This window comes from Scyliorhinus torazame, chromosome 27, assembly GCF_047496885.1.
Source record: "Scyliorhinus torazame isolate Kashiwa2021f chromosome 27, sScyTor2.1, whole genome shotgun sequence".
Lineage (NCBI taxonomy): Eukaryota > Metazoa > Chordata > Chondrichthyes > Carcharhiniformes > Scyliorhinidae > Scyliorhinus > Scyliorhinus torazame.
Window position 1 is genome coordinate 40,724,468 of NC_092733.1, and position 22,122 is coordinate 40,746,589.

The window sequence follows — 22,122 nt, forward strand, 5'->3', positions numbered from 1 at the left end:
TTCCCCCGGGGCTCTCACAGGGAGGAGGCCACCTCTGGCAAGTTGGTGACGTCCCCATGCGGTGGGCAAAACACCAGCGGAAATTTGCCCCAATTGGGACGTCGAGTATTTAAAATGGCCGTCAACACGGTGCATCTAATCCCGGCCTCCCATCTGGGAAACCCCCCTGTGATAGTGTTATGGGTCAGGGTTTAGAGAACCCCAAAGTGTATCATGGAGTTCACCTGACCCACAACTTTTACTAGCTTGTGGTATGGGGAGCACACGGCCCACTCTACAGGTGTGGGACAGCAGAAATCGAAAAGTATTTTTTAAAGCAAAACAATGTTTATTCTATGAACTCAAGTTAACCTTTTTAAAACATACAGTGAACATCTTAGCAACCATCAATTCAAATACAACTCCAAAGAATACAACACTAAGTAATCCTTAAGCTTTCCTTTTTAACATCCATAAGACTTAAAAAAGAACTTTTAACAGAAGCACATCAGGTTAAAGTCACAGTTATTAGTTTTAAATCACCAAAGGATCGATTTACAGTTTTTAGATTACAGTGAGAGAGACTAATACCCCTTCTGGCTGTGACTGCAGCTATCCAGCTCTGAAAACGAAACTAAAACACACCCTGCAGCAAACAGCCTAAAACAAAAGTAAAAAGCTGACAGACAGCCCAGCTCCACCCAAACTCTGACATCACTGATAAACCCCATTTCTTAAAACGTACATTTCTTAAACACTCATTTCTTAAAGGTACTCTCACATGACACCTTCCCCCCAAGAAAAAAAATAAACCATCAACATCAAGATGGATTCATTTTTCACCTTTTCACTATCCTTTAAGAAATGCACACAGTAAATATACTTTTTTGTTTAAAAAAAACCAACACATGCAAACAGGTATAATAATATCGTCCACTTTTTGTTTTGTTCTTCTTGCTCCAACTGAAATTGCTTCTGTTCAATCACATTTGTGACAAATTTTCCCGTCCTGCCACATGTACTATTTTTAAATGAAATGGCTGTAACAATAAACTCCAGCGAAACAGCCTCGCATTGTTATTCCGGAATAGCTCCAAAAACGTCAACGCATTATGATCCGTATGTATAACGGTGTCAGATGGATTGCTGGTCACACAAATGTGAAAATGTTGCAAAGCCAGCACCAAATTCAACATCTACTTCTCAATCATCGAATGCTTTTTCTGGTGAGAATTCAATTTCTTTGAAAAATAACCAACAGGCCGCTCAAGCCCTTCGCCGTCGTCTTGTAGAAGCACCGCACCTACGCCCACATCGCTCGCATCGGCAGCCACTTTGACCGGTTTGGTATAATCTGAGATGACTAACACAGGAGCAGTGGTTAACACAGCCTTCAGGCCGTCAAATGCCTGTTGACACTCCGCTGTCCACTGGAATTTGTGACGTTTCTTCAGCAAGTCCATCAGTGGAGCAATCACGCTACAAAAACGTTTCACTAATGTTCGATCAAATCCACTCATGCCAAGAAATCTCATTATTTCCGTTTGTGTCGAGGGTATTGAAAACTCCTCAATAACTGTTGGTTTCACATCCCGTGTGACCAGTCAACCCTGTCCGATTGTGTGGCCAAGGAAAGTGACTTGGGCTTTTCCAAATTCACTTTTGGCTAGGTTTATCACCAAACCCGCCTCCTGAAGTCGATCGACTAACTCCATCAGATGTTTCAAATGTTCTTTCCATGTCTGGCTGTAAATTACCAGATCGTCGATGTATACCGCACAATTGGATAATCCTGAAACAACTTTGTTAGTTAACCGTTGAAATGTGGCTGGGGCGTTTTTCATGCCAAATGGCATAACTGTGAATTGGGATATACCATCTGGAGTCACAAAAGCTGAAATCTCCTTCGCCCTTTCGGATAAAGGTACCTGCCAGTAACCTTTAAGTAAATCCAGTTTGAAAATAAAAGCTGATTGTCCCACTTTCGCAATGCAATCCTCCAAACGATGGATAGGATAAGAGTCCGTTCATGTAACTGCATTAACCTTTCGATAGTCCACACACAACCGTTGGGTACCGTCTGGTTTAGGTACCATCACTATGGGTGAGCTCCATTGGCTGCAACCCACTTCAATTATGCCATTTTTAAGCATACGCTCAATCTCTTTGTTAACCTGTGCCAATTTTAAAGGGTTAAGTCTATATGGATGTTGTTTGATTGGAACAGCATTTCCCACATCTACATCATGTATAGCCATTTTAGTACTTCCCAATTTATCTCCACAAACTTGCCCATGTGATATCAATAACTCTTTCAGGTCAGTTTGTTTTTCCTCTGGAAGGTAACTCAACAATTTATCCCAATTTTTAAGAACATCCTCATTTTCCAATTTAATTTGAGGTATGTCAAATTCACAGTCATCTGGATTTGATTTGTCACTTTGAGTTAGAATCATTAAAACCTCCTCCTTTTTCTCTCCTTCCCTTTCAAAGTACCTTTTAAGCATATTCACACGACACACTCGGTGAGTCTTCCTTCTATCTGGTGTTTTTACCACATAATTCACCTCACTTAATTTCCTTTCAATCTGTTACAGTCCACAAAACCTTGCTTTTAAAGGTTCACCTACCACTGGTAACAACACTAAAACTTTATCCCCACTGGCAAAACTACGAACTTTGGATTTCTTGTCCGCTACCCGTTTCATCACATTTTAAACAACTTTTAAATGTTGTCTAGCCAATTCCCCTGCTCTATTTAATCGTTACCTAAAATTTGACACGTAATCCAATAGTGTAATTTCCAGTTTCTCACCCACCAATCTTTCCTTAATCAATTTAAGTGGTCCTCTTACCTCATGACCAAAAATTTGTTCAAAAGGACTAAATTTGGTAGACTCATTAGGAGCATCCCTAATTGCAAACAGATTGGAATTCCTTTATCCCAATCCTCTGGATAATCTTGACAATACGCCCTCAACATTGTCTTTAATGTCTGATGCCACCTTTCTAACGCTCCCTGTGATTCTGGATGGTATGCAGTTGATTTAAATTGTTTTATTCCTAAGCTATCCATAACTTCTTTGAATAACTTTGAGGTAAAATTTGATCCTTGATCCGATTGTATTTCCGATGCAGTACCCCCGGATCGCCACAGAGTGGGATCCGGAGGCCAGGGAGATTTTCTGGTTAATGGGGTGTACCATGAGGGAGCAGCGCCTTACCATATCGGGACGGATAAAGCTCTCAGCGCTCCCGGAGTCCAGAAGGCAGGATATCTTGTGCCCGTCGACCTTCGCTGTCCGATTATAGTCCATATCTAGTAAAGAATTGTGGTAGTCACCACTGTTGTATTGTATATACCGCATACGAGGGGTATTACGGTAAGGCCCCTGTACCACAGGTACGGGGGTAGATCCCTGCCTGCTGGCTCCGCCCGGTAAGCGGAGTATAAATGTGTGTGCTCTCCGAACTGCAGCCATTTCGGCAGCAGCTGTAGGAGGCCACACATCTCTGTGTAATAAAGCCTTGATTACTCTCGTCTCGTCGTAATTGATAGTGCATCAATTTATTACACAGAGATTTTACAAAGATGGATCTCCACATCCAGCCTGATCGCCTGCAGCTGCACCCTCAAGCAGACAACGCCAAGTTGGTCTTCGCACATTGGCTGGCTTGCTTTGAAGCTTACATTGGATCTGCGACAGACCCAATCCCAGAGGCACAGAAGCTCCAGATCCTTTACACGCGGCTGAGCTCCAATTTCTTTCTCCTCATCCGGACTTGCCGACCTACACTGAGGTCATGGCACTACTGAAGGAGAACTACACTCAGCAGACCAACAAAATCTATGCCAGTCACCTATCCACGCGGCATCAACTCCCCGGTGAGTCTGTGGAAGATTTCTGGCGTGCCCTGCGCACCCTGGTGAGAGACTGCGATTGCCAGGCCGGTTCGGCCGTTTAACATTCTGACCTGCTAGTTAGAGACGTGTTCGTTACGGGCATAGGGTCGGCCTACATCCGCCAGCGCCTCTTAGAAGGTCGTTTTCCCCCTGACGGCCGAGGCTCACCAGGCCTTCAACCGTATCAAGGCCGACATCGCCAAGGCCGCGATGCACGCGGTCGACCTCGCGGCGACCAAGAAACTAGCGATCTCGCTCACAGTCGCCTCACGCAATGTATGGGCGGGCGTATGCCCCCGACCGCACGGCCCACCCCTCCTGGGCATCATGGACCTGCCAGCGAACACCCCATCGTGGACCCCATCAGCGACCGCCCCCAGCCAACTCCAGGCCTGCGCCGCGCGGCAGCCAACCAACCCCGGGGGACCCAAGTGCTACTTCTGCGGACAGACAACACATCCCCGGCAGTGCTGCCCGGCGCGGAGCGCACTCTGCAAGGCCTGCGGGAAGGAAGGACATTTTGCTGCTGTGTGCCAGGCCTGCTCGATCGCCGCTATTGTCCCTGCACCCCCCCACCAGCGACCCGTGGGCGCCGCCACCTTGCTTGCCTCAGGACACGTGCGGCCCGTGGGCGCCACCATCTTGCTTGCCTCAGGACCCCTGCTCGTCGGCCGCCTCATTGGGCCGCTCATCGCCTGCAACCGCCACTGACCAGCTGCGTCTCGCCTCCATCACGATCGACCAGTCCCGACCGCACAACCTCGCGACCGCGTCGACAAAGGTGAAGGTCGACGGGCACAAGATATCCTGCCTTCTGGACTCCGGGAGCACTGAGAGCTTTATGCGCCGCGATACGATAAGGCACTGCTCCCTCACGGTACCCCCCATTAACCATAAAATCTCCCTGGCCTCCGGATCGCATTCCGTGGCGATCCGGGGGTACTGCATCGCCACCCTCACCATCCAGGGCGTAGAGTTCAGCGGTTTCCGGCTCTACGTCCTCCCCAACCTCTGCGCTGCCTTGCTACTCGGCCTGGACTTCAAGTGCAACCTCCAGAGCCTAACCCTGAAATTTGGCGGGCCCCTACCTCCCCTTACTGTGTGCGGCCTCACGACCCTTAAGGTCAACCCGCCTTCTCTGTTTGCAAACCTCACCCCGGATTGCAAACCCGTCGCCACCAGGAGCAGACGGTACAGCGCCCAGGACAGGACCTTCAGCAGGTCTGAGGTCCAGCAGCTGCTGCAGGAAGGCATCATTGAGGCCGGCAACAGCCCCTGGAGAGCCCAAGTGGTAGTGGTGAAAACCGGGGAGAAAAACAGGATGGTCGTTGACTACAGTCAGACCATCAATCGGTACACGCAGCTCGACGCGTACCCCCTCCCACGCATATCTGATATGGTCAATCAGATTGCGCAGTACCGAGTCTTCCCAACAGTGGACCTGAAATCTCCTACCACCAGCTCCCCATTCACAAGGCGGACCGCCCGTCCACCGCGTTTGAAGTGGACGTCCGTCTTTACTATTTCCTTAGGGTTCCCTTTGGCATCACTAACGGGGTCTCGGTCTTCCAACGGGAGATGGACCGAATGGTTGACCGGTACGGACTGCGGGCCACCTTCCCGTACCTGGATAACGTCACCATCTGCGGCCACGACCAGCAGGACCACGACGCTAACCTTTCCAAATTCCTCCACACCGCCAAACTCCTCAACCTAACCTACAACAAGGAGAAGTGCGTGTTCAGCACGAACCGATTAGCCATCCTCGGCTATGTGGTTCAGAACGGAGTTCTAGGGCCCGACCCCAATCGCATGCGCCCCCTCATGGATCTCCCCCTTCCCCACTGCCCCAAGGCCCTCAAACGATGGCTGGGCTTCTTCTCGTACTACGCCCAGTGGGTCCCTAATAATGCGGTCAAGGCCCGCCCACTCATTCACTGTACAGTTTTCCCCCTGACGGCCGAGGCTCACCAGGCCTTCAACCGTATCAAGGCCGACATCACCAAGGCCGCGATGCACGCGGTCGACGCTCCCCTTCCAAGTTGAGCGCGATGCATCAGACATCGCTCTAGCTGCCACCCTCAACCAGGCAGGCCCGTGGCATTCTTTTCCCACACCTTCCATGCCCCTGAAATTCAGCATTCCTCTGTCGAAAAGGAGGCCCAAGCTATCGTTGAAGCTGTGCGGCATTGGAGGCATTACCTGGCCGGCAGGAGATTCACTCTCCTCACTGACCAACGGTCGGTTGCCTTCATGTTTAACAACACACAGCGGGGTAAGATCAAAAATGATAAAATCTTGCGGTGGAGGATCGAGCTCTCCACCTACAATTACGAGATTTTGTATCGCCCCGGTAAGCTCAACGAGCCCCCCGATGCCCTATCCTGAGGTACTTGTGCCAGCTCACAAGTGGACCGACTCCGGACCCTGCACGATGATCTCCGTCACCCGGTGGTCACCCGCTTTTATCACTTCATCAAGGCCCGCAATCTGCCCTACTCCATCGAGGAAGTCAAGGCGATCACCAGAGACTGCCAGGCCTGCACGGAGTGTAAACCGCACTTCTACCGGCCAGACCGTGCACGCCTGGTGAAGGCCTCCCGCCCCTTTGAATGCCTCAGCGTGGTCTTCAAAGGGCCCCTCCCCTCCACCGACCGAAACATGTACTTTCTTAATGTGGTCGACGAATATTCCAGATTCCCCTTCGCCGTCCCATGCCCCGATATGACGTCTGCCACCGTCATCAAAGCCCTCAACACCATCTTCGCTCTGTTCGGTTTCCCCGCCTACATCCACAGTGACAGGGGATTCTCATTCATGAGCGATGAGCTGCGCCAGTACCTGTTCAGCAGGGGTTTCGCCTCCAGCAGGACGACCAGCTACAACCCCCGGGGAAACGGACAGGTGGAGCAGGAGAATGAGAGGGTCTGGAAGGCCGTCCAGCTGGCCCTACGGTCCAGAAATTTCCCAGCCTCCCGCTGGCAGGAGGTCCTCCCCGACACCCTTCACTCCATTTGGCCGCCCCTGTGCACCGCGACTAAAGAAACTCCCTATGATCGTCTCTTTGCCTTCCCCAGGAAGTCCACGTCTGGGGTTTCGCTCCCAACGTGGCTGGCAGCTCCAGGACCTGTCCTCCTCCGCAAACACGTGCGGCTCCACAAGGCGGACCTGTTGGTTGAGAGGGTACAGCTACTCCACGTGAACCCGCAGTACGTCTACGTAGCGTACCCCGACGGCTGCCAGGATACTGTCTCCCTCAGGGACCTGGCACCAGCAGGTTCCACACACCCAGCGCACCCCCCCACAGCCCCCACTCCAGGACGATCCGTCCTCCCCTTGGTCCCACCCGGGGATGAAGATGAGGTCGACACGCTCCCGGAGTCACCGCCGACCGAACCGACGGCGAAATCGCCACCAGAACTGCGGCGCTCGCAACGACGGAGGGTGGTGATTGATGGGAAATGTTCAGAATGGAGTTCAGTCACAAGTGGAGTACCACAAGGATCTGTTCTGGGGCCGTTGCTGTTTGTCATTTTTATCAATGACCTAGAAGAAGGCGCAGAAGGGTGGGTGAGTAAATTTGCAGACGATACTAAAGTCGGTGGTGTTGTCGACAGTGTGGAAGGATGTAGCAGGTTACAGAGGGACATAGATAAGCTGCAGAGCTGGGCTGAGAGGTGGCAAATGGAGTTTAATGTAGAGAAGTGTGAGGTGATTCACTTTGGAAGGAATAACAGGAATGCGGAATATTTGGCTAATGGTAAAGTTCTTGAAAGTGTGGATGAGCAGAGGGATCTAGGTGTCCATGTACATAGATCCCTGAAAGTTGCCACCCAGGTTGATAGGATTGTGAAGAAGGCCTATGGAGTGTTGGCCTTTATTGGTAGAGGGATTGAGTTCCGGAGTCGGGAGGTCATGTTGCAGCTGTACAGAACTCTGGTACGGCCGCATTTGGAGTATTGCGTACAGTTCTGGTCACCGCATTATAGGAAGGACGTGGAGGCTTTGGAGCGGGTGCAGAGGAGATTTACCAGGATGTTTCCTGGTATGGAGGGAAAATCTTATGAGGAAAGGCTGATGGACTTGAGGTTGTTTTCGTTGGAGAGAAGAAGGTTAAGAGGAGACTTAATAGAGGCATACAAAATGATCAGGGGGTTGGATAGGGTGGACAGTGAGAGCCTTCTCCCGCAGATGGAAATGGCTGGCACGAGGGGACATAGCTTTAAACTGAGGGGTAATAGATATAGGACAGAGGTCAGAGGTAGGTTCTTTACGCAAAGAGTAGTGAGGCCGTGGAATGCCCTACCTGCTACAGTAGTGAACTCGCCAACATTGAGGGCATTTAAAAGTTTATTGGATAAACATATGGATGATAATGGCATAGTGTAGGTGAGATGGCTTTTGTTTCGGTGCAGCATCGTGGGCCGAAGGGCCTGTACTGCGCTGTATTGTTCTATGTTCTATGTTCTAAGGCGCCCGATGGTCTGAATTTGTCAACATTTCCTTAAAATGTTAAACACCTGAATGTAAATAGTTTTTCACCACCCCCGCTAGACTCTTTTTTAACAGGGGGTGAATGTGGGAGTCACCACTGTTGTATTGTATATACTGCATACGAGGGGTAGTACGGTAAGGCCCCTGTACTACAGGTATGGGGGTAGATCCCTGCCTGCTGGCTCCACCCAGTAGGCGGAGTATAAATGTGCGTGCTCTCCGAACTGCAGCCATTTCGGCAGCAGCTGCAGGAGGCTACACATCTCTGCGTAATAAAGCCTCGATTACACTCTACTCTCGTCTCATCATATTTGATAGTGCATCAAGAATTTAAGTAACTCCTCCACAATTTTTTCAGCTCTTATATTACATACTGAAATGACCTCTGGAAACCTAGTAGACACATCCATTATCATCAAAAGATATTGATTCCCACTTGTTGCTTTAGGAAGCGGTCCTACGCAATCAATTAGGACCCTTGTAAAAGTTTCCTCAAATGCTGGAATGGGTATTAAGAGCGCTGGTTTTATCACTGCTTGAGGTTTCCCTATCACTTGACATGTGTGACATGATTGACAAAATTTAACTATATCTTTATGTAGTCCAGGCCAATAAAAATGTTTCTGGATTTTAGCTTGAGTTTGCCTTATTCCCAAATGACCTCCCACTGGTACCACATGTGCAACTCGCAACACCTCCTTTCTATACCCTACCGGCAATACTACTTGATGAACATCTGCCCACTTTTCATCCGCCTGCATATGTAAAGGTCTCCATTTTCTCATCAAGACATTACTTTTACGGTAATAACACTCTGGTATACACTCAGATTCCTCTTCTGTATATGCTTTCTGATATATCCGTTTTATTTCTACATCTTTCTGTTGTAACTCCGCCAATTTTCCTGAACTAAAAATATCCGCCTCATCCTCCACCTGTTCTTGTTCTTTTTCAACCATCTGATCAAAAATCGTTTCTGATAATTGCACTTCACCTTTAACATAGAACAGTACAGCACAGAACAGACCCTTCAGCCCTCGATGTTGTGCCAAGCATTGTCCGAAACTGAGATCAAGCTATCCCACTCCCTGTCATTCTGGTGTGCTCCATGTGCCTATCCAATAACCGCTTGAAAGTTCCTAAAGTGTCCGACTCCACTATCACAGCAGGCAGTCCATTCCACACTGTAACCACTCTCTGAGTAAAGAACCTACCTCGGACATCCCTCCTATATCTCCCACCCCGAACCTTATAGTTATGCCCCCTTGTAACAGCTACATCCACCCGAGGAAATAGTCTCTGAACGTCCACTCTATCTATCCCCCTCATCATCTTATAAACCTCTATTAAGTCGCCTCTCATCCTCCTCCGCTCCAAAGAGAAAAGCCCTAGCTCCCTCAACCTTTCCTCATAAGACCTATCCTGCAAACCAGGCAGCATCCTGGTAAATCTCCTTTGCACCCTTTCCAATGCTTCCACATCCTTCCTATAATGAGGTGACCAGAACTGCACACAATACTCCAAATGTGGTCTCACCAGGGTCCTGTACAGTTGCAGCATAACCCCGCGGCTCTTAAACTCAAGCCCCCTGTTAATAAATGCTAACACACTATCAGCCTTCTTCACAGCCCTATCCACTTGCGTGGCAACCTTCAGAGATCTGTGGACATGAACCCCAAGATATCTCTGTTCCTCCACATTCCTCAGAACCCTGCCATTGACCCTGTAATCCGCATTCAAATTTTTCCTACCAAAATGAATCACCTCGCACTTATCAGGGTTAAACTCCATCTGCCGTTTTCCGGCACAGCTCTGCATCCTATCAATGTCTCTTTGCAGCCTACAACAGCCCTCCACCTCACCGACTACTCCACCAATCTTGGTGTCATCAGCAAAGTTACTGACCCACCCTTCAGCCCCTTCCTCCATGTCATTGATAAAAATCACAAATAGCAGAGGACCCAGCACTGATCCCTGTGGTACACCGCTGGTAACTGGTCTCCAGTCTGAAAATTTTCCATCCACCACCAACCTCTGTCTTCTATGTGATAGCCAGTTACTTATCCAATTCGCCAAATTTCCCTCTATCCCACACCTCCTTACTTTCTTCATGAGCCAACCATGGGGAACCTTATCAAACGCCTTACTAAAATCCACGTATACGACATCAACTGCTCTACCTTCATCTACACACTTAGTTACCTCCTCAAAGAATTCAGTCAAATTTGTCAGGCACGAATCCGTGTTGACTATCCCGGATAGGGGCTGTTCAGCACAGGGCTAAATCGCTGGCTTTGAAAGCAGACCAAGGCAGGCCAGCAGCACGGTTCAATTCCCGTACCAGCCTCCCCGAACAGGCGCTGGAATGTGGCGACTAGGGGCTTTTCACAGTAACTTCATTGAAGCCTACTCGTGACAAGCGATTTTCTTTCTTTCTTTCTTAAGCTGCATCTTTCCAAATGGTCATAAATCCTAACTTATCCATTATCTTCCCGACCACCAAAGTAAGACTAACCAGCCTATAATTACCAGGGTCATTCCTATTCCCTTTCTTGAACAGAGGGACAACATTCACCACTCTCCAGTCCTCTGGCACAATCCCCGTGGACAGCGAGGACCCAAAGATCAAAGTCAAAGGCTCTGAAATCTCATCCCTTCACTCTCTGATTTCTCCTCTTGTCTTAACCTGTGACTTTGCGACCTTGTTACGACACAATCCGGAAAAATCCCAGGATATTCGCCCTTCAACACTTCAGTTGTCTGATTTTCCACTGGCTTATCAACCACAGTAGGCATCACTCCCACCTGTGATCCAGCTATATCATTTCCCAAGATAAACTGTATTCCTGGACAAGATAGTTCCTCTATTACTCCCACTACCACTTCACCACTCTTCACTGGACTTTCCAACCTTACCTTATATAATGGAACACTACTCCTCTCACCCTGAATTCCACATATTATCACCTTTTCTGGCTATATTCTTCCCAAACTACATAACTCCTCATCTCTTACCATTAAAGATTGACTAGCTCCCGTATCTCTTAAAATTGTGACTTATACCTATCCCTATCCATCGCTAAATTAAACGTAACCGAATTGTGGACACTATCACCAAAGTGCTCACCTACCTCCAAATCTAACACTTGTCCTGGTTCATTACCCAGTACCAAATCCAATGTGGTCTCGCCTCTTGTTGGCCAATCTACATATTGTGTCAGGAAACCCTCCTGCACACATTGGACAAAAACGGACCCATCTAAAGTACTCGAACTATAGCGTTTCCAGTCAATATTTGGAAAGTTAAAATCCCCCATAACAACTACCCTGAGTTCTCACTACATCAGGAATAGAATTTTTAAACTCCTCCAAAAGTATAATTTTTCGGAGAGCTTCATATGTTTAGTCTATTTTCAAAACCCTTATCCACCTATCATAATTACTTTGTTTGATCCTTTCAAACTCCATGTATGTTTGACCAGGTTCTTTCCTTAAATTTCTAAACCTTTGTCTGTAGGTTTCAGGCACTAGTTCATATGCACCTAAGATGGATTTTTTCACCTCCTCATACGACTCAGATACCTCCTCTGATAGTAATGCAAACACTTCACTAGCCCTACCTACCAGCTTTGTTTGAATCAGTAATACCCACATGTCCTGTGGCCATTTCATTTGTTTAGCTACCTTCTCAAATGAAATGAAAAAGGCTTCTACCTCCTTCTCATTAAACCTTGGCAATTCTTGGACATATTTAATTAGATCCCCACCAAGCCTTCAACTATGACGCTCTTTCTCACTATTCTCATCACTATCATCCAATTGTACATTTCCCTTTACGCCTGCCAATTTTAACTGACTGTTAAAAAACATGGCCATTTTCTGAAGTTCAAACTCTCTCTCTTTATCTTTTTCCCTGATCTGTATCTCCCTTTCTCTTTCTTTTTCCTCTCTATATCTTTTGTATTTAAGCTGTTTTAATTCTTTCTCATGTTCCATTTGTTTAATTTGTAACTGAATTTTTGCCATTTCCAATGAGTCAAACTGTATCTCAGGCAACTTTAAATGCTTAGCCACCACCACAATTACCTCACCTTTTTGCATTTTGTCAGGTAATGTTAACTGCAATGTTTTTGCCAAATCTAACAGTCTGCTTTTAGTCTCTGTCCGTAACGTACTGCGTGTGACCGTCTCCAACCCCAAAAACGTCAGAGCACCTGAAAGAGCCATTGTCCACAACACACTCCCTACTTAAACTAAAATACCACACCTGAAAAGCACCCAAAATATGCTCACCCTCACTGTCTTTAAGTTCACTAAGCCAATCCAATAGATAGACTTTTATCCCGGATGAGCCCGCAATTTGTTATGGGCCAGGGTTGAGAGAATCCCAAAGTGTCTCATGGAGTTCACCAGACCCACAACTTTTACTAGATTGTGGTCTGGGGAGCACACGGCCCACTCTACAGGTGTGGGGCAGCAGAAATGGAAAAGTATTTTTTAAAGCAAAACAATGTTTATTCCATGAACTCACGTTAACCTTTTTAAAACATACAGTGAGCATCTTAGCAACCATTAATTCAAATACAACCCCCAAAGAATACAACACTAAGTAATCCTTAAGCTGTTCTTTTTAACATCCATAAGACTTAAAAAAGAACTTTTAACAGAAGCACATCAGGTTAAAGTCACTATTGCGAGCAGTTATTAGTTTTAAATCACCAAAGGATCGATTTACAGTTTTTAGATTACAGAGAGAGACTCTAATACACCTTCTGGCTGTGACTGCAGCTATCCAGCTCTGAAAACGAAACTAAAACACACCCTGCAGCAAACAGCCTAAAACGAAAGTAAAAAGCTGACCCAGCCCAGCTCCATCCACTCTCTGACATCATTGATAAACACCCATTTCTTAAAGGTACATTTCTTGAACACTCATTTCTAAAAGGTACATTTCTTCATCACTCATTTCTTAAAGGTACTCTCACATGACAATAGAAATACATTGGATGGGACTCTCCAAACACACATTTCCCCCGATCCCTCCACATCCTCATCGCCACAGTACCAGGAAGGGGTAATGTGGTGTCGGGGTCATGTCACTGGGCCAAGTAATCCCACCGCCTCAGCGACAGGAATTGAATTTGAATCTGGGATCGAAGCCCTGAAATGATCGACTGTCATTAAAAAAAAACATCTGGTTCACTCACTGGGGGTGGGGGGGAGGGTAAATAGGCCTCGTCACACGGCCTGACCTCCTTGTGACTCCAGACCCACAGTTGACTCTAAAATGGCCGACGTGGCCCTCAGGTTGACGGCCATTAGGGATGGCCACGGTTTGCTGGCCCGGCCGGCGTTGCCCAGGTCCCACGGAAATATCAGAGCCTGTGCTCAACGTCCAGAGAATCAATCTCGATCTCGAGCAGGTTGAAACCACAATTAACTTAAAACGGAGGCAGAAGCCAAGGTTGACTGCAGGGAAAGATTGACTGCTGCTGATCTGTCAGCTTGCTTCATGTCTTGTGGTCACACTGCACCACACAGGATTCTCAGTCTGTCTACGTTCTACCACACTTCTATCTGAGCAGATCTGAGACAACACTGGGAGGCATGACTGTGTACGGATCTCACCAATCTTCATCACCCATCTTAATCACCTCTTTCTATTTTTGATAAATCAGTGTCGAGACCGTGAATCTGTGCAATGGAAAAAAAAAAAGCCCCCAGCGTGTCGGGCCGAGCCGGTGGATTCTGAGAATCTCTCTGTGGGAGGTGAAACTTTCACAGCAGCCAGTGGAGAAGGTCATGCCAAATGCAGCTGGAGTGAGTAAGTGTTATTAAGTTAGCGTGCCCCCGTTCCCCACCTCCTCTCGGTGTTCCATCCCAAGCCTGTGTCACCCCCACCCCTCTCCACCCGAACGGCCCATGCCTCGTCACGCCAACCGCTGGATTGACATTGCGCTCTCCCGCTTAATAAATACTTCCCGTGTGCGCAGAGTGAGGAAAGACTATTTGCTCATAGGCCACTCACGAACTGACCAATCGAAGCCCACCCTCCAGTCACTATCTGGGCGTCATGGTAGCATAGTGGTTCGCACTGTTGCTTCACAGTTGCAGGGTCCTGGGTTCGATTCCGGCTTGGATCACTGCCTGTGCGGAGTCTGCACGTTCTCCCCGTGTCTGCGTGGGTTTCCTCTGGGTGCTCCGGTTTCCTCCCACAAGTCCCGAAAGACGTGCTGTTAGGTGAATTGGACATTCTGAATTCTCCCTCTGTGTACCCGAACAGGCTCTGGAATGTGGCGACGAGGGGCTTTTCACAGTAACTTCATTGCAGTGTTTATGTAAGCCTACTTAGAACTTAGAACATACAGTGCAGAAGGAGGCCATTTGGCCCATCGAGCCGGCACCGACCCACTTAAGCCCTCACTTCCACCCGAGCCTCTTAACCCAATAACCCCTCCTAACCTTTTTGGACACTAAGGGCAATTTATCATGGCCAATCCACCTAACCTGCACGTCTTTGGACTGTGGGAGGAAACCGGAGCACCCGGAGGAAACCCACGCAGACATGGGGAGAACGTGCAGACTCCGCACAGACAGTGACCCAGCGGGGAATCGAACCTGGGACCCTGGAGCTGTGAAGTCACATTGCTACCGTGCTGCCCATTTGTGGCAATAAATATTATTAAAGGTTAAAGATTATTAATCGAAGCCCATCCTCCGGTCACCAACTGACCAATCAAGGCTCATCGTCGAGTCGCTAACTGATAGGTAAGTGGGCTAAAAGTTGACAAATAGAACATAGAACATAGAACATTACAACGCAATACAGGCCCTTCGGCCCTCGATGTTGCGCTGACCTGTGAAACCACTCTAAAGCCCATCTACACTATTCCCTTATGTTTATCCAATGACCATTTGAATACCCTTAGTGTTGGCGAGTCCACTACTGTTGCAGGCAGGGCATTCCACGCCCTTACTACTCTCTGAGTAAAGAACCTACCTCTGACATCTGTCTTATATCTATCTCCCCTCAATTTAAAGCTATGTCCCCTCATGCTAGATATCACCATCCGAGGAAAAAGGCTCTCGCTGTCCACCCTATCCAATCCTCTGATCATTTTGTATGCCTCAATTAAGTCACCTCTTAACCGTCTTCTCTCTAACGGAAACAGCCTCAAGTCCCTCGGCCTTTCCTCATAAGATCTTCCCTCCATACCAGGCAACATTCTGGTAAATCTCCTCTGCACCCTTTCCAATGCTTCCACAAATGGAGTAAAATGTGGGAAATGTAATTCCGGTGCTCCTTGTGGAAAACGAGCACCATTACTAAGGACGGGATATCTTTTTTTAAATAAGTTTAGAGTGTTGAATTGGGGCTTGTTTAGCACAGGGCTAAATAGCTGGCTTTTAAAGCAGACCAGGCAGGCCAGCATCATGGTTCAATTTCCGTATCAGCCTCCCTAAACAGGTGCCGGAATGTGGCGACTAGGGGCTTTTCACAGTAACTTCACGTGAAGCCTACATAGAACATAGAACAATACAGCGCAGTACAGGCCCTTCGGCCCACGATGTTGCACCGAAACAAAAGCCATCTAACCTACACTATGCCATTATCATCCATATGTTGATCCAATAAACTTTTAAATGCCCTCAATGTTGGCGAGTTCACTACTGTAGCAGGTAGGGCATTCCACGGCCTCACTACTCTTTGCGTAAAGAACCTACCTCTGACCTCTGTCCTATATCTATTACCCCTCAGTTTAAAGTTATGTCCCCTCATGCCAGCCATATCCATCCGCGGGAGAAGGCTCTCACTGTCCACCCTATCCAACCCCCTGATCATTTTGTATGCCTCTATTAAGTCTCCTCTTAACCTTCTTCTCTCCAACGAAAACAACCTCAAGTCCATCAGCCTTTCCTCATAAGATTTTCCCTCCATACCAGGCAACATCCTGGTAAATCTCCTCTGCACCCGCTCCAAAGCCTCCACGTCCTTCCTATAATGCGGTGACCAGAACTGTACGCAATACTCCAAATGCGGCCGTACCAGAGTTCTGTACAGCTGCAACATGACCTCCCGACTCCGGAACTCAATCCCTCTACCAATAAAGGCCAACACTCCATAGGCCTTCTTCACAACCCTATCAACCTGGGTGGCAACTTTCAGGGATCTATGTACATGGACCCCTAGATCCCTCTGCTCATCCACACTTTCAAGAACTTTACCATTAGCCAAATATTCTGCATTCCTGTTATTCCTTCCAAAGTGAATCACCTCACACTTCTCTACATTAAACTCCATTTGCCACCTCTCAGCCCAGCTCTGCAGCTTATCTATATCCCTCTGTAACCTGCTACATCCTTCCACACTATCGACAACACCACCGACTTTAGTATCGTCTGGAAATTTACTCACCCACCCTTCTGCGCCTTCCTCTTGATAAAAATGACAAACAGCAACGGCCCCAGAACAGATCCTTGTGGTACTCCACTTGTGACTGTACTCCATTCTGAACATTTCCCATCAACCACCACCCTCTGTCTTCTTTCAGCTAGCCAATTTCTGATCCACATCTCTAAATCACCCTCAATCCCCAGCCTCCGTATTTTTTGCAATAGCCTGCCGTGGGGAACCTTATCAAACGCTTTGCTGAAATCCATATACACCACATCAACTGCTCTACCCTCGTCTACCTGTTCAGTCACCTTCTCAAAGAACTCAATAAGGTTTGTGAGGCATGACCTACCCTTCACAAAGCCATGCTGACTATCCCTGATCATATTATTCCTATCTAGATGATTATAAATCTTGTCTCTTATAATCCCCTCCAAGACTTTACCCACTACAGACGTGAGGCTCACCGGTCTATAGTTGCCGGGGTTGTCTCTGCTCCCCTTTTTGAACAAAGGGACCACATTTGCTGTCCTCCAGTCCTCTGGCACTATTCCTGTAGCCAATGATGACATAAAAATCAAAGCCAAAGGTCCAGCAATCTGTTCCCTGGCCTCCCAGAGAATCCTAGGATAAATCCCATCAGGTCCCGGGGACTTATCTATTTTCAGCCTGTCCAGAATTGCCAACACCTCTTCCCTACATACCTCAATGCCATCTATTCTATTAGCCTGGGGCTCAGCATTCTCCTCCACAACATTATCTTTTTCCTGAGTGAATACTGACGAAAAATATTCATTTAGTATCTCGCCTATCTCTTCAGACTCCACACACAATTTCCCATCCCTGTCCTTGACTGGTCCTACTCTTTCCCTAGTCATTCGCTTATTCCTGACATACCTATAGAAAGCTTTTGGGTTTTCCTTGATCCTTCCTGCCAAATACTTCTCATGTCCCCTCCTTGCTCGTCTTAGCTCTCTCTTTAGATCCTTCCTCGCTACCTTGTAACTATCCATCGCCCCAACCGAAACTTCACACTTCATCTTCACATAGGCCTCCTTCTTCCTCTTAACAAGAGATTCCACTTCCTTGGTAAACCACGGTTCCCTCGCTCGACGCCTTCCTCCCTGTCTGACCGGTACATACTTATCAAGAACACGCAGTAGCTGATCCTTGAACAAGCCCCACTTATCCAGTGTGCCCAACACTTGCAGCCTACTTCTCCACCTTATCCCCCCCAAGTCACGTCTAATGGCATCATAATTGCCCTTCCCCCAGCTATAACTCTTGCCCTGCGGTGTATACTTATCCCTTTCCATCATTAACGTAAACGTCACCGAATTGTGGTCACTGTCCCCAAAGTGCTCTCCTACCTCCAAATCCAACACCTGGCCTGGTTCATTACCCAAAACCAAATCCAACGTGGCCTCGCCTCTTGTTGGCCTGTCAACATATTGTTTCAGGAAACCCTCCTGCACACACTGTACAAAAAACGACCCATCTATTGTACTCGAACTATATCTTTTCCAGTCAATATTTGGAAAGTTAAAGTCTCCCATAATAACTACCCTGTTATTTTCGCTCATATCCAGAATCATCTTCGCCATCCTTTCCTCTACATCCCTCGAACTATTAGGAGGCCTATAAAAAAACTCCCAACAGGGTGACCTCTCCTTTCCTGTTTCTAACTTCAGCCCATACTACCTCGGAAGAAGAGTCCCCATCTAGCATCCTCTCCGCCACCGTAATACTGCTCTTGACTAGCAGCGCCACACCTCCCCCTCTTTTGCCTCCTTCTCTGAGCTTACTAAAACACCTAAACCCCGGAACCTGCAACATTCATTCCTGTCCCTGCTCTATCCATGTCTCCGAAATGGCCACAACATCAAAGTCCCAGGTACCAACCCATGCTGCCAGTTCCCTACCTTGTTTCGTATACTCCTGGCATTGAAGTAGATACACTTCAAACCACCTACCTGAACACTGGCCCCCTCCTGCGACGTCAAATCTGTGCTCCTGACCTCTATACTCTCATTCTCCCTTACCCTAAAACTACAATCCAGGTTCCCATGCCCCTGCTGCATTAGTTTAAACCCCCCCAAAGAGCACTAACAAATCTCCCCCCCAGGATATTTGTGCCCCTCAGGTTCAGATGTAGACCATCCTGTCTGTAGAGGTCCCACCTTCCCCAGAAAGAGCCCCAGTTATCCAAAAATCTGAATCCCTCCCGCCTGCACCACCCTGTAGCCACGTGTTTAAATGCTCTCTCTCCCTATTCCTCATCTCACTATCACGTGGCACGGGCAACAACCCAGAGATAACAACTCTGTTTGTTCTAGTTCTGAGCTTCCATCCTAGCTCCCTGAAAGCCTGCCTGACATCCTTGTCCCCTTTCCTACCTATGTCGTTAATGCCAATGTGGACCACGACTTGGGGCTGCTCCCCCTCCCCCCTAAGGACCCGGAAAACACGATCTGAGACATCACGTACCCTTGCACCTGGGAGGCAACATACCAAACGTGAGTCTCTCACGCTCCCACAAAATCTCCTATCTGTGCCCCTGACTATAGAGTCCCCAATTACTAATGCTCTGCTCCTCTCCCCCCTTCCCTTCTGAGCAACAGGGACAGACTCCGTGCCAGAGGCCCCTACCCCATGGCTTACCCCTGGTAAGTCGCCCCCCCACAAGTATCCAAAGCGGTATACTTGTTTCTCAGGGGAACGACCGCAGGGGATCCCTGCACTGACTGTTTTTTCCCAGTCCCTCTTACAGTTACCCACCTATCTCCAATCTTTGGTGTAACTAATTCCCTGAAGCTGCTATCTATGACCCCTTCTGCCTCCCGAATGATCCGAAGTTCTTCCAACTCCAGCTCCAGTTCCCTAACTCAGTCTTGGAGGAGCTGGAGATGGCAGCACTTCCTGCAGGTAAAATCAGCAGGGACACTAACTGCATCCCTCACCTCAAACATCCTGCAGGAGGAACATTGCACTCCCTTCCCTGCCATTCCTCTAACTTTCTACCAAGATCTGGCTAACAACTAAATTAAATTTTTATAAAAATAATAATAATATAATAAAATATGGTACTTACCTCAGACCAATGGGTTTTATTATTAGGTTAGAGGAGGAGGGTGGGTGGGAGACACTACACGTGTAGTGTCTCGGGTTTCCTCTCCACCAGAATTTATTGGTGAGGGTCTTCCCAGACGTCCGCGGGTCGACTTCCTGTTCCCGCCTAAAAAACTAATTTTTAAAAAAAGAAAAATTCTCAGCTCCTGCTGAAATTCCGCAATGCTCCCGCTGGACAATAAGCGATTGTCATTTCATTTCATTTCAATTCTTTTTTTCCAATTAAGGGGCAATTTAGCGTGGCCAATCCACCTACCCTGCACAGCTTTGGGTTGTGGGGGTGAGACCCACGCAGACACGGGGAGAATGTGCAAACTCCACACGGACAGCGACCCAGAGCCAGGATCGAACCTGGGACATCGGCGCTGTGAGGCAGCAGTGCTAACCACTGTGCCGATGTGCCACCCCAAGGGCAGGGTATTTCAATTAACCAGTGTATATAAGGTCATGATGTGGAGATGCCGGCGTTGGACTGGGGTGAGCACAGTACGAAGTCTTCCAACACCAGGTTAAAGTCCAACAGGTTTGTTTCGATGTCACTAGCTTTCGGAGCGCTGCTGGAAGCGCTGAGGAAGGAGCAGCGCTCCGAAAGCTAGTGACATCGAAACAAACCTGTTGGACTTTAACTTGGTGTTGTAAAACGTCTTACTATATAAGGTCAGCCAGTAAATCACGGACCAGGGAAGTACCCTGTCTGCCGGGAAGTATACTGTTTGTAAATAAGGCTGTGCGGAAAGGTTTTCTGAACATGGGGTCCGTCTGCCCCGCGCGCTGTGCGTATTCCACGCGAAAGAAATGGTATATTTGGGATATCGGGTGGAGCAAGCTGGCCCACCCCTGGTCACAGAGAAGTGTGGGCAATCAAAATGCTCCTGTTCTGCGATTTGATTTGTTTTCATTTGATTTGATTTGATTTATTGTCACATGTAAAGTATTTTTCTGCGGCCGAGGAACGTACACAGTCGACACAAGAATAATCAACAGGGAATATTGACAAATGGTACATCGACAAACAGTGATTGGTTACAGTGCGGAACAAGGGGACGAACAAAGCAAATACATGAGCAAGAGCAGCATAGGGTGTCGTGAATAGTGTTCTTACAGGGAACAGATCAGTCCGAGGGGGAGTCGTTGAGGAGTCTGGTAGCTGTGAGGAAGAAGCTGTTCCTATGCCTGGATGTGCGGGTCTTCAGACTTCTGTACCTTCTGCCTGATGGAATGGTCTGGAAGAAGGCAAAGCCTGGGTGGGAGTGGTCTCTGATAATGCTGTCTGCCTTCCTGAGGCAGCGGGAGGTGTAGACAGAATCAATGTGGGGGTGGCGAGCTTGTGTGATGCGTTGGGCTGAGTTCACTACACTCTGCAGTTTCTTGCGATCTTGGACCGAGCAGTTGCCACACCAGGCTGTGATACGGCCGAATAGGATGCTCCCTATTGCACATCCGTAGAAGTTTGTGAGAGTCGATGCAGACATGCCGAATTTCGTTAGCACCCGTAGGAAGTAGAGACGTTGTTGGGGTTTCTTGACTGTTGCATCAACGTGAGTGGACCAGGACAGACTGTTGGTGATGGTGACCCCCAGGAACGTAAAGCTATCGATCACCTCCACTTTGGAGCCATTGATGTAGAGGGGGGGGGTCGTGCTGCGCCTCCTGAAGTCGATGATCAGTTCCTTGGTCTTTCCAAGATTTAGAGAGAGGTTGTTTTCGGTGCACCGTGCAACCAGGTGATTTATCTCCATGGCGGACGCCACGGAACTTCTCTCTTTTCTGGGATGAGTGAATGATTATGAGCGCTTCATTCTGAATTTGGCCATCCGCCCCCCGCCAAGGCCCAGGGTTCGGCGTTTGACATGGTGAAGTGGTGGTTGTCCTCTTCTGGGCTGTTGACACAGTTAAACCCCTCAAAGCCATTGTTACATCACATGTGATGCTTCGCACTATGGAATTGGGGCAGATTTGACGTGACCATCCGATCGGTTTTCCCTCCCGGACCCTGGCTGCGGCCGAGAGAAAATATGCCCAGATCGAGAAAGAAGGTCTGGCGATGGTGTTCGGTGCAAAGCGATTTCATCAATACATCTATGGCCGCCATTTTTATATCGTCACCGAGCACAAGCCATGGCTAGGCCTCTTCCGTGAAAACAAGGCAATCCTGCCGATAGCGTCTGCAATGATTCAGCACTGGGTCCTGTTATTGGCTACTTACGATGTTTCTCAGCCC

General features: G+C 48.1%; 1 long non-coding RNA gene across 1 annotated transcript in view; it reads right to left on the minus strand.

Moving 5' to 3' along the window:
• Window positions 1–261: 261 nt before the first annotated feature.
• LOC140403409 (uncharacterized) overlaps window positions 262–22,122 on the minus strand; it is a 36,130-nt gene continuing 14,269 nt past the window's right edge. Inside the window, exon 3 of the long non-coding RNA XR_011938303.1 lies at window positions 262–2,153. This is a non-coding gene — a long non-coding RNA (uncharacterized lncRNA). The remainder of the gene's footprint in view (window positions 2,154–22,122) is intronic.